Consider the following 11,634-nt stretch of genomic DNA (forward strand, 5'->3'; position numbering starts at 1 on the left):
CTTGGAAAATTTTCTTGTAATGTTCATTTTGAACTAATTTTCCTGGATAAACATCATCACATGGATATGTGTACTGATGTGATCAAATACAAAGTTGGAAAAAAAGGAAAAAAATGAAAAGAGGGAGAGATGAGAAGGCAGGAGAGAGACAGTGAGAGAGATGTAAGGAAAGAGAGGGAAAGAGATGAAGGAGAGGGACAGAGAGCAAAGAGCTTGAGGGAGAGATGAGAGTGAGAAAGAGCTAGAGATGCAAAGAGAGGAGAAGGAGAGAGAGGAGAGACAGACACACAGACAGAGCGAGACAGTACTGATGCAATGCTGCCCAGCGATGGTCTTCCCACACACAGGCCCCATCTCCTGGCCCCCATCCAGCTGAAACCTCACCACGGTGTTGGAGTCCTCTCGGTCAAGCCCCTCAGCAATCTATGATGAGAACTGAGCATTCAATGAGTCTTTAGGGGCAACCTCACATCCAATCTGAAATTGCTGGGTAAACCTGGTATTTCCTAGGCCAAATGATTCGATAGGGTGAGTATCAGTTTCTGCCAGAGGAAGAAGGGAAACAAGGAAGTATATATGTACCCAGATGAAAAGTTTTCTATTTCTTTTGTGTTTTAGGAACTTTGAGGCCTTATATGTCACCTGACCTTTCATTTCTCAGATTAAGTTGATGTAGCATATAGGTAATAAAGGTCATGAGCCAGTGTTATTCTTATACTAGTTGTGACATCTCTCCCATCAGGGACCTAGGGTCAGGGAGGGTCACAAGTAATGATTGCTCCTTGCAACCTAGCTCTTTTTGTTTGTTTAAGACTAGGATTCTATCTTAGTATCTGATGCTTTCACTCATTGGCTGGCACTCTATCACCTGAGCCACACCTCCAACCTCAGCTCCTGGGGTTTTCTCTCTACCCGTGGAAAACTTACCCATTCTTCAAAGAACAAACTGTGTCAGCAGAAAAGCTGCAACCATAAACACCTGTGGATGTTGTTTATTTGGGGGAAGTTTCAAGTATTTTGGAATAAGATCCACCTTGGAGATAAGAGCTTAGAGGAGTGAATGCCTGCACTTCATTTTCTAGCAAACAATTGTAACCTTCGGCCCTAATGATTGCATTGATTTACTGGTACATTTATCAAATGTGAAGCCAAAGTTCAAAGTAGCACATCCATGATTCCTTGTCCACTTCCAAAAGTGACACCTGTTGTACCCCACAGGTGTGGGCACAGATAAGTTTTCTACTGTCTGTGCCATCAGCCCTGCCTCCTCTCCCAGCCCATAAATTGCAGGAGCCTTAGCTCCCTCATCAGAGCTGGGCACTGAGGGGAGCTCAGCAGAGTCCACTCTGCAGTCAGCACAACCCAGAGCTGAAAGGAAAAATCAGAGGAGAGAATTACCAGACGAGAGTGACCATGGACTTGATCCTCAACTTTTCCCTAGAAACCTGGGTCCTCCTGGCTACCAGCCTGGTGCTCCTCTATCTGTGAGTAACTGTCTAGACTCTGCTTCTCCAACCACCCTCTAACCTAGGATTCAGAGTGAGGATTACTATGGTCTGTTATTGGGAAGATTTGAAGAGAAGAAGGAATGGGAAAGCTCAAGAGTCAAATTTAACCTACACCTTATGAGGTTATTATTTATCCTGTAGAGATCCAATGAGAGAGTTAATAAATATTCTTCTTTCATAGGACTCTCAAATTTCTGTGTGGAGGGGGAAGTTTACTGGCATTGTTTGGAAAGGATCTCAAAGTTGATGTTTGGGCCAGAAATAATGACTCAAATTCAACAGAAACAGTATTTGAACAAGTGATCACCCTTGAAGAGATCTCAGGATACTTGGGATAGACAGTCTTTATTGTTTGTTCATTTTGATGCTGGACCTGGGGGTTGAATTCAGGGCCTGGGCACTGTTCTTGAGCTTTTTTGCTTAAGGCTATCATTCTACCATGTGATCCACAGCTCCACTTCTGAATTTTTTGGTGGTTAATTGGAGAGAAGAGTCTTACAGCCAGGTACTGGTGGCTCATGCTTGAAATCCTAGCGACTCAGGAGCCTGAGATCTGAGGATTGAGGTTCAAAGGAAGCCTAGACAGGAAAGACTGAGACTTCAATTATCCAAAACTGGAAGTGGCACTGTGGCTTAAATGGGTAAAACATCAGACTTGAGCAAAAAGAGCTCAGGGACAGTCTCCAGTCCCTGAGATCAAGCCCCAAGTCCTCAAAAAAGAGTCTTATAGACTTTCCTGCCCAGGCTGGCTTCAAACCACAATCCTCAGATCTCAGTGTCCTGAGTAGCTAGGATTACAGTCGTGAACTACCAGATGTCCATCTACATATATAGCTTACAATTTGCCTTATAAGCACATTGTTTTACTTCATTTTCTGTTATTTTTGAACAAACATACATTAGTATGGGATTTTTATTATGATAATTTCATAGATTGGTATAATGAACTCTGAACGTATTTACTTCCTCCATCCTAGCCTCTCTATTCTCCTCCCTCTATCTTTTCAAACAATGTTTACTGCATTCATTGTGTTACCTTTACACACACACACAATCTAACATGTGTAACACATGTGTAACATCTTCCAGTGTTCTTCATTCCTCAGTATCCTTCCTTCCTTCCCCACTCCACAAATGCCCCCAGATAATCCTCCTTTTATTTATGTCCTATTATTATTGCTATCATTTTCATCTTCATCATCACCACCATCATCATCACCTTCATCATCATTATCATCATGATCATTTCACAGATGAGCAATAACATGCAATAGTTGGCTTTCATAATGTGATATATCTCACCCAATAGGATGCTTTCCCATTCTATTTTCTTCTAAATGACATAATTTCCACTTAGCACAGTAAGATTCCATAGTGTGTGTGCATATGATTATCTGTTCATTGTTATTGTGCACTTGGTTGATTCTACAGTTTGGCTATTGTCAATAGAGCTGGAATAAGTGTGCATAAACAGGAATCTCCCTTGTATATTGATATTCCTCACCAGCAGGCTATCTTACTCTTTCTGTGGAGATGAGAAGGAAGAAGGTAAGCCAATAATGAAAAACAACATCCAGGTAGGATTTAGGAGGATACAATGAATATTCCTCTCCTTTAAGGTCAGAGCTTCAAGCCCCACTTATGAAGCCTGGCTGTCCACATCAAATGACACATGGAAATGAAAGACTTGGAAAATTCTAGTTTGAATCTCACAAGATCACTCAAAACAAGGTTGTAGACTTTTCCAACTATCCACTGTAGGTTGGGGAGCCTAAAGACTCCAGCTACTTTTAGCTCATTTTTGTGATGTTTGGAGCTGTAAGAAAGGAAGTGAAGAACAAGGGTAATCATTGCCATTTGAGTTTCTTGTCATCATTTACTACATGTTGGCATCTCAATTTGACTGTCCTACTTCTTAAGTTAGTAACTGGCTACCCTTCATATGTGTACAGGATGTGTGTACATATGTGTGTGTATCTTTATGATCTGGATTTCTTTGAATATTTATAGATATGGGACCTATCCACATAGGGTTTTTAAGAAGTTGGGAATTCCTGGCCCGAAACCTCTGCCCTTTTTTGGAACTGTTCTTGGTTATCGTAAGGTGAGTGTTGTTTCAGCTCTACATTTTTCTTTTTCTGGTTGCAAACTCTGGTTTCTTTCCATTTATAAAGAAGTGCTGACTTTCAAAAGCTGTGTGTAAGCTCCCCTAGAGTATGGCCAGATGTACTGCAGGACTCTGTGTCCAGCTGTCCCAACTATCCACTGGGCATCAGCAGATCCACTTAAATTTCCAGCATCTTGTCACTCATGTTGAGAACTTGATAGTTAGACTTTGTGAACACCAAGGATTTTTCTTCCTAGCAGAGCCAGTTCCAGAAAGGGTCCCTCATAGCCCTTGGGACTTTTATTTGCACAGTTAACATACCACAATTGAGAATTCCCACCAGCAAGGTTTCTTTTTTCTTTCCTCTCCCTTTCTTTTGTCACCTTCAGAAGTAAAACCTCAGAGGAAATGTTTAAATTGTGGTGTATTATGGGTAGAGGTGGCATCACTCTTATCTTTTCTTATTGAGCAAGTTCACTTTACCTTCGCTTGCACTCTGACTTCTGCCAGAGTCTTACATTAATTTCCTATGCCAGAAGAGGTGACTTGAACATCCCACCTCCAGGGACCTCATTTGTAAACAAGAAACAAGTTGCATGAGGAGATGAAAGATAAAAGGTTGGACATGCTGGGGGCTGGAAATGTGGCTTCGTGGTAGAGTGCTTGCCTAGCATGCATGAAGCCCTAGGTTTGATTCCTCAGCACCACATAAACAGAAAAAAGCCAGAAGTGGTGCTGTGGCCAAGTGGTAGAGTGCAAGGCTTGAGCAGTAAGCTCAGGGAAAGTGGTTAGGCCCTGAGTTCAAGTCCCAGTACTGGCGAAAAATAATTGGACATATCAGCTGGGCACTGTGGCTCACATCTACAAGCTTAGCTACTAGAGAACCAAGGACCCGGGAAATGCAGTTTGAAGCCAGCCCAGCTCCCCACTCTCCCTCCTCCCCCCACCCCTGCCAAATCTTGTATGAAAGGCAAATTGAAGTGATATACTGTATGCACAAACTTGTTCTAGTACTTGATCAGAGAGAATGTACTTGGATGAGGTCGTAAACAAGTAATAGCTACCTTTATTTCTCTTCCCAGGGTGTTATGGTTTTTGATGTGGAATGTTATAAAAAATATGGAAAACTCTGGGGGTAAGTAATCTGGAAACTTCCGTGGGGTAAATTGGTGAAGATTAGACAATCTTGAGCCACACTGATGAATTGAGCCTCTTGAGCCACACTGATGAATTATGAATTCTAGTGGAGGCTTTTCCTTATGAAGATCTCACCTGTCACCAATATTTGTATATGTACATGTTGTGACAGTCCTGGAGCATGAGCTCAGGGCCTGGTCACTGTCCGTGAGATTTTTCACTCAAAGCTAGCACTTGTCCAGTTGAGCCACAGCTGGACTTCTGGCTTTTTTTTAGTGGTTAATTGGAGATAAGACTGTCATAGATTTTTCTGCTTTGAGCCATGTTCTTTAGATCTCGGCTTCCTGATTAGCTAGGATTATAATCATGAGCCACCAACACCCAGCCCTTCACAAGTTCTTTAAAGTGAGTAGAACGAAGTAGAGAAAAAAGATATTGTGCATAATTCTATGAAAAAGTCTTAGCTTAAAACTAAATGAGGAGAGTATGAGGGAAGTGGTATTTATTGTCTTTAGGTATCTCCTCTGTGCCTCAGCCACACTGGCCTTCATTTTGTGGACCACTGTGGCTTATGTCTTCAAACTCCCTAGGTTTGTATGAGGGACTATTATTGACATGTGTTGAGGAGCTTGAGGTGTGATCATGGTCTGGATTTCTTTGTCCTGGCTCCAGGTGCAGAGCCTGGCTGGTTAGGTTTTTCACTCAGCTGTGTTTGCCACACACAGGTTGTACAATGGTCGAAAGGCTATGTTGGTGATTACAGACCCAGACATGATCAAAACAGTGCTGGTGAAAGAATGCTATTCTACCTTCACAAACCGCTGGGTAGGCATCTCCTCCCACTCCCCCTTTTAAAACACATCTTAATATTTATAAAAATAGATATTCATCTCGTATATATCATGAAATAATTATAAGCTCTGGGGAAAGGGGGTGAAGAATGTTGAATGGACTGATATTGATGAAGTTACCTTGTGCTCCTGCTGGGTGCCAGTGGCTCATGCCTGTAATCCTAGCTACTAAGGAGGCTGAGACCTGAGGATCACAGTTTAAAGCCAGCCCGGGCAAGAAAGTCCATGAGGCCAATTAGCCACCAGAAAACCAGAAGCGGTGTTGTGGCTCAAGGGGTAGAGAGCTAACCTTGAGCTGAAGCGCTTACAGAGAGTGCCAGGTCCAGAGTCCAAGCCCCATGACTGAAAAAAAAAAGATACATTGTGCTCAAGAGTCAAGATGTTGGATTAAAACCTTTCTGTTGGGGCTGGGAAGGTGGCTCAGTGGTAGAGCGCTAGCCTTGAGCTGAAGAGCTGAGGGACAGCGCCCAGGCCCAGAGTTCAGGCCCCACGACCCAACCAAAAATAAATAAATAAATAAAACCCTTCTGTTTATAATGATAAATAAGATAATTAATACGTTAGATAATTAATATATAAGATAATTAGTAAATAAGTGGATGAATTGATAAAGTCGTATTTAGAATCTGAAGTCTTGGCCTCACATGACCTAGACATTTGGGAGAAATGTTTGTTGAGTTTCTTACAGAGGGCCGACTGCTCACATAGTTCTTTAAATGCTGCCAATTCACCAGTTTTGTACAACTGTGCAAGGTCTTCAAACTGATGGAGAAGAAAAAAATCTGGGTTTTTTTTGGAGCCTAGGTTTTTGGCCCAGTGGGATTTATGAACAAATCCCTCTCCTTCTCTGAGGATGAAGACTGGAAGAGACTAAGAACATTGCTTTCCCCCACCTTCAGCAGTGGGAAACTAAAGGAGGTAATCAAACCTGAGAACGTGGTGCTGGAAAATTCCAGAATGAGTAGGGGGATAAGCAAACAGTCAGATGAGAGTCCTTTTCCAAGAGGACATCCGCTAAGGCTGAACCACCTGGAAATGGTGTTCTGTCCATATGTCCTGCAGTCCCTGGTTTCTCATAAATGGGATGTCGTGTTTCATCTTTTGGGGCAAGTGGGAGGGAGTAATGGCCACTGGGATTTAAGTCTTCTCTTTTAATTTCTCTTGTTTTGTGCCTAGATGTTCCCCATCATCCGTGAGTTTTCTGATGGGTTGGTGAAAAACCTGAGACCACAAGCAGAGAAAGGCAAAGCTGTGGCATTGAGAGAGTGAGTACTTGCTGGGCACTGGTAGCTCACACCTGTAATCCTGGCTACTCAGGAGACTGAGATCTGAAGGTTGTGGTTCGATGCCAGCCCAGGCAGAAAAGTCTGTGAGACTCTTATCTCCGATAAACTATCATCAGAAAAGCCAGAAATGGAGCCGTGGCTAAGTGGTAGAGCTCAAGGCTTGAGTAAAAGAAGTTCAGGGACAGCATCCAGGCCCAACATTCAAGCTCTAGGACAGAAAGAGATTGACAATGAGAGAATGACAGAGAGAGAGAGAGAGAGAGAGAGAGGGAGGGAGAGAGAGAAGGAGACAGAAGGAGAGGGAGAGGGAGAGAAAGAGGGAGAGATAGGGAGAAGGAGAGAGAGAGAGGGAGAGAGAGAGAAGGAGACAGAAGGAGAGGGAGAGGGAGAGAAAGGGAGAGAGAGAGGGAGAGATAGGGAGAAGGAGAGAGAGAGAGAGGGAGAGAGAGAGAGAGCAACAGAAGGGAGAGGGAAGGAGGGAAACCATTACTCCACCAGTGACCTGCCCATGCCCCAATCTATTGTCTATTACAATCCATCACTATCTGCTACAATCTATTATCATCCCACATAGCATTTGTACTATGTGATTTGTCTGGTGGGGTGGGGGAGTCTGTTTTCTGAGACTGAGTTCCTTGAGCTCCCAGGTGAGGCTGATCCACCCAATTTTCCATAACCAGGGTTGTGGATCTTGGAGAAGAGGCAGGGGGATGGGCAGGGAAACTGGACCCTTCCAATGAGTCCTCAGGCAATTTTGACAGAGAACAGTTTGTGACTTTCTTGTCCTGACACAGGTATTTGCTCCCACTTTTTGCTGCTCATGTATCAGAAAGGAGGAGGGGGGGAAGAAATACAAGATTTAATTGTCCTGTGTCTTTTTCTACTTTAGCATCTTTGGAGCCTACAGCTTAGACGTGATCACGGGGACATCATTTGGGGTGAACATCGATTCTCTCAACAACCCAAAGGACATCTTTGTGGAAAAAGTGAATAAGATCCTAAAATTGGGTTTCTTTCATCCAGTGATTTTCTCAGTAGGTTCGTGAATCTCTCTCTGTGTCTGTCTCTCTCTGTCTCTCTGTCTTTCTCTGTCTCTCTCTCTCTCTCTCTTCCTTGTTAAAAAAGAACCACTTCCTTGATATGTAATTCATTCATACACGTAAGTATATCACTTAACCTGTATAACTCAATGACTTTTCCCACTACATTTAAAGGTATGTGTGGTCATTACCACTGGTAATTGCAGAACATTTTGTCATCAGAAACCCTGTACCAGGCTGGGAATGTGGCTTAGTGGTAGAGTGTTTGCCTAGCATGCATGAAGCCCTGGGTTCAATTCTTCAGTACCACATAAAGAGAAAAAGCCAGAGAGTGGCATTGTTTCTCAATGGTAGAGTGCTACCTTTGAGAAAAAAAATTCATGGACAGTGCTCAGCCCTGAGTTTGAGCCCCACGACTGGCAAAAAGAAACAAACCAAAAACCCTGTGCTCTGGTTGGGTGCCAGTGGCTCATGCCTATAATCCTAACTACTCTGAAGTCTGAGATCTGAGATTGTGGTTTGAGGCCAACCTGCGGAAGGAAAATCTGTGAGACTCTGATTTCCAAATGGAGCTATGGCTCAGTGGTGGGTCACCTGCCTTGAGAAAAAAAAAAAACAAGAGAGAGTGCCCGGGCCTTGAGTTCAAGCTTCACTAATGATTAAAGAAAGTGAGAGAGAGGAAGAAAGAAAGAAAGAGAGTGAGAGAGAGAGAGAGGGAGGAGGGAGGAACGGAGGGAGGAAGGAAGGAAGGAAGGAGAGAGAAGAGGAAAAAGGAGGAAGGGAGGAAGGAAGGAAGGAAGGAGAGAGAAGGGGAAGGAGGGAGGAAAAAGGAGGAAGGGAGGAAGGAAGGAAGGAAGGAAGAAAGGAAGGAATGAAGGAAGGAAGGGAGAAAAGAAAGGAAAGAAGGAACCCTATACCTTTTGTTTTTCTTTGGTCAGTCTTGGGGCTTGAACTCTGGGTCTGGGCACTGTCCCTCTGCTCTTCAGCTCAAGGCCAGTGCTTTACCACTTGAGCCACAATGCCATTTCCAGTTTTCTGGTGGTTTATTGGAGATAGGAGTCTCACGGAGCCGGGCGCTGGTAGCTCACGCCTGTAATCCTAGCTACTCAGGAAGTTGAGATCTGAGGATCTCGGTTCAAAGCCAGCCCGGGCAGGAAAGTCTGTGAGACTCCTATCCCCCCCCCAAAAAAAACACTAGAAAACTGGAAGTGGCACTATGGCTCAAGCAGTAGAGCGCTAGCCTTGAGCTGAGGGACAGCACCCAGGCCCAGATTTCAAGCCCATGACCGACAAAAAAAAAAAAAAAGAGTCTCATGGATTTTCCTGCCCAGGCTGGCTTTGAACTGTGATCCTCAGATCTCAGCCTCATGAGTTGCTGGGATCACAGGCGTGGGCCACCAGTGCCCGGCATGCTGTACCTTTATAGCTGTCTACTCTTCTACACCTCTCAGGCCTGAATGATCACTTACCTATTTTCTCACTGTCTGTTCTGGACACTGTCTATAAATGAGTCTGGCTTCTGTGTTATCCTTAAATTTTCATCCATCTTGAGGCATGTATTGGTATCTCTTTTTATGGCTGGATAAAATTCTGTGATGTAGACAGCACATTTTGTATTTTCACCATATGTTTATTTCTTCTTACTTTCCCCTGTAGTACTCTTTCCATTCCTTCTACCCGTTTTTGAGGCATTAAATATCAGCATGTTTCCAAAGGATGCTACAGATTTCCTAAGAGCTTCTGTAGAAAGGATGAAAGAAAGTCGCCTCAAAGACAAAGCAAAGGTAAAAGCTGCTGATGGTTACGTAACCTGTTCATGGTTCAAAAGTTATTTGGCTCTAATGTATGTTTTATATAACTATCCTTTTCTAAAGTTAGATAGAAAACTCTAGGTTGAGATTAGGAATTCTTAGATTGGAAGGGAGAATGAGGAAAGTAGTTAAGAATGGAGATACATAATTTATTAGAAAAAAATAATTTAAAATTAAATATGTGCCAGGGACCTGTGGCTCATGCCTGTAATACTCTCTAATTAGTGTGCTGAGATCATATCTGAGGATCTCAGTTCAAAGCCATGTTGGGCAGGAAAGTCAGGGAGACTCTTCTCTCCACGTAGCCAGAAGTGGCTCAAGTGATACAGTGACAGCCTTGAATAAGCAAGTAGAGAGACAGACACCAGTTGCTAAGTTTAAGTCCCAGTAAACACACACACAGAGAGAGAGAGAGAGAGAATTATTTTATTTCCAAACTTCACATTGGCTATTTCAGGCCATCTATTGTAGTGTGTCTAATTTAAATTTCAGCCCCCGAAGGCCTGTCTGAGTATCTGATTTATACAGCTTAGACATCACAGCAAGGATGTCTGTAAGGCAATACTGGGTTCCTTCAGGGATCACTGAAAAATTTGTAACATTTCAGAATGGTTACCTGTTTCCAGAAGCTTTTTCTAAACCTATCGATTACCTGTGAAAATGGCAAGAGTTTAATCTGTGGGACTATCCATTAAGAAGTATGTGCACAAAACAAAAGATTGAAGTTACAAAGGAGGAGGCAACAATGCTTGATAAGAAATGTACTCACTATCTTGCCCATGTAATTGTAACCCCTCTGTATGGTATTTTCACAAAAAAGAAGATTGAAGTCCACTGTTGTTTGTGAGCAAACAGATGTGATGGGAAAAGAAGCCAGATTCTACCTGGGCCAGGAGTCCGAGTTCAGAAAGCAGAGAAAGTCAGAGCTGGGGAGAGCAAAGACCAAAAGCTGTTGGTCAGAACAGCTGGCTTTCTTTTAGGAAAAGATCCTGATCCTTCCAAATTTTATAGTTGGGTGTCCCCATTCACTAGTGATTCAGGCAATCTTAAAAAGATTTGTGGCCAGGCATCAGTAGCTCACACCTGTGGTCCTTGCTACTCAGGATGTTGAAATCAGATCTAAGGATCACAGGTTGAAGCTAGCTTGGGCAGGAGAGTTTGTGAGACTTTTATTTCCAATGAACCACCAGAAAACAGGAAGTGGCTCTGTGTCTCAAAGTGGTAGAATGGTGGCCTTGAGCAAAAGCTCAGGGACAGCACTCAGGCCCTGAGTTCAAGCCCCACAACTGACACAAAAGAAAAAGAAAGAAAAAAAGAAAGACTTGTGGAGTTACATGGGGCATATTCACAGACGCTCTGCTCTTCTGATTTACTTCTCATTTAATGGGTGATCTTCTGCCTTTGAAATCTGTCTGTCTTCTTTCCAGCACCGAGTGGATTTTCTACAGCTGATGATTAACTCCCAGAATTCCAAAGACATGGAGTCCCACAAAGGTAACAGGGAATCTTTTGGGGTCTACTCACAAGGAAAATGTGAAGTCAGTTTTCCACATAGAGGCATGTTTATTGAAGAATTTCAGAAAGGCCCACACTCTGCTTTTATAGATGGTAGCCAAAGGTATTGCATTCTTAGTACCATGACCTTACATATTACATTTATATTCAGGTTCCAGTGGCTCATGCCTGCCATCCTAGCTCCTCAAGAAGGTGAGTTCTGATTATCACAGTTCAAAGCCATTTCAAGTAAGATAGTTCACAAGACTGATCTCCAATAAACCACCAAAAGGCCACAAGTGGATCTGTGACTCAAGGGGTAGAGCCTTAGCCTTGAGCTAAAAGATTAGGGACAGAGCTCAGGCCCTGAGTTCAAGCCCCAGAAATGGCACGCGCGCGC

General features: G+C 43.2%; 1 long non-coding RNA gene and 1 pseudogene across 1 annotated transcript; both read left to right on the forward strand.

The window, feature by feature from the left end:
* Nucleotides 1-1,406: 1,406 nt before the first annotated feature.
* On the forward strand, nt 1,407-4,752 carry LOC105990913. The gene is made up of 3 exons (XR_001175338.1): nt 1,407-1,484; nt 3,519-3,612; nt 4,698-4,752. It is a non-coding gene; the product is annotated as an uncharacterized LOC105990913 (long non-coding RNA).
* A 1,676-nt stretch (nt 4,753-6,428) lies between these two features.
* LOC105990912 overlaps nt 6,429-11,634 on the forward strand; it is a 16,201-nt pseudogene continuing 10,995 nt past the window's right edge.

The sequence above is a fragment of the Dipodomys ordii genome, unplaced genomic scaffold (genome assembly GCF_000151885.1).
Source record: "Dipodomys ordii isolate 6190 unplaced genomic scaffold, Dord_2.0 Scaffold68, whole genome shotgun sequence".
In the NCBI taxonomy this organism is placed as follows: Eukaryota; Metazoa; Chordata; class Mammalia; order Rodentia; family Heteromyidae; genus Dipodomys; species Dipodomys ordii.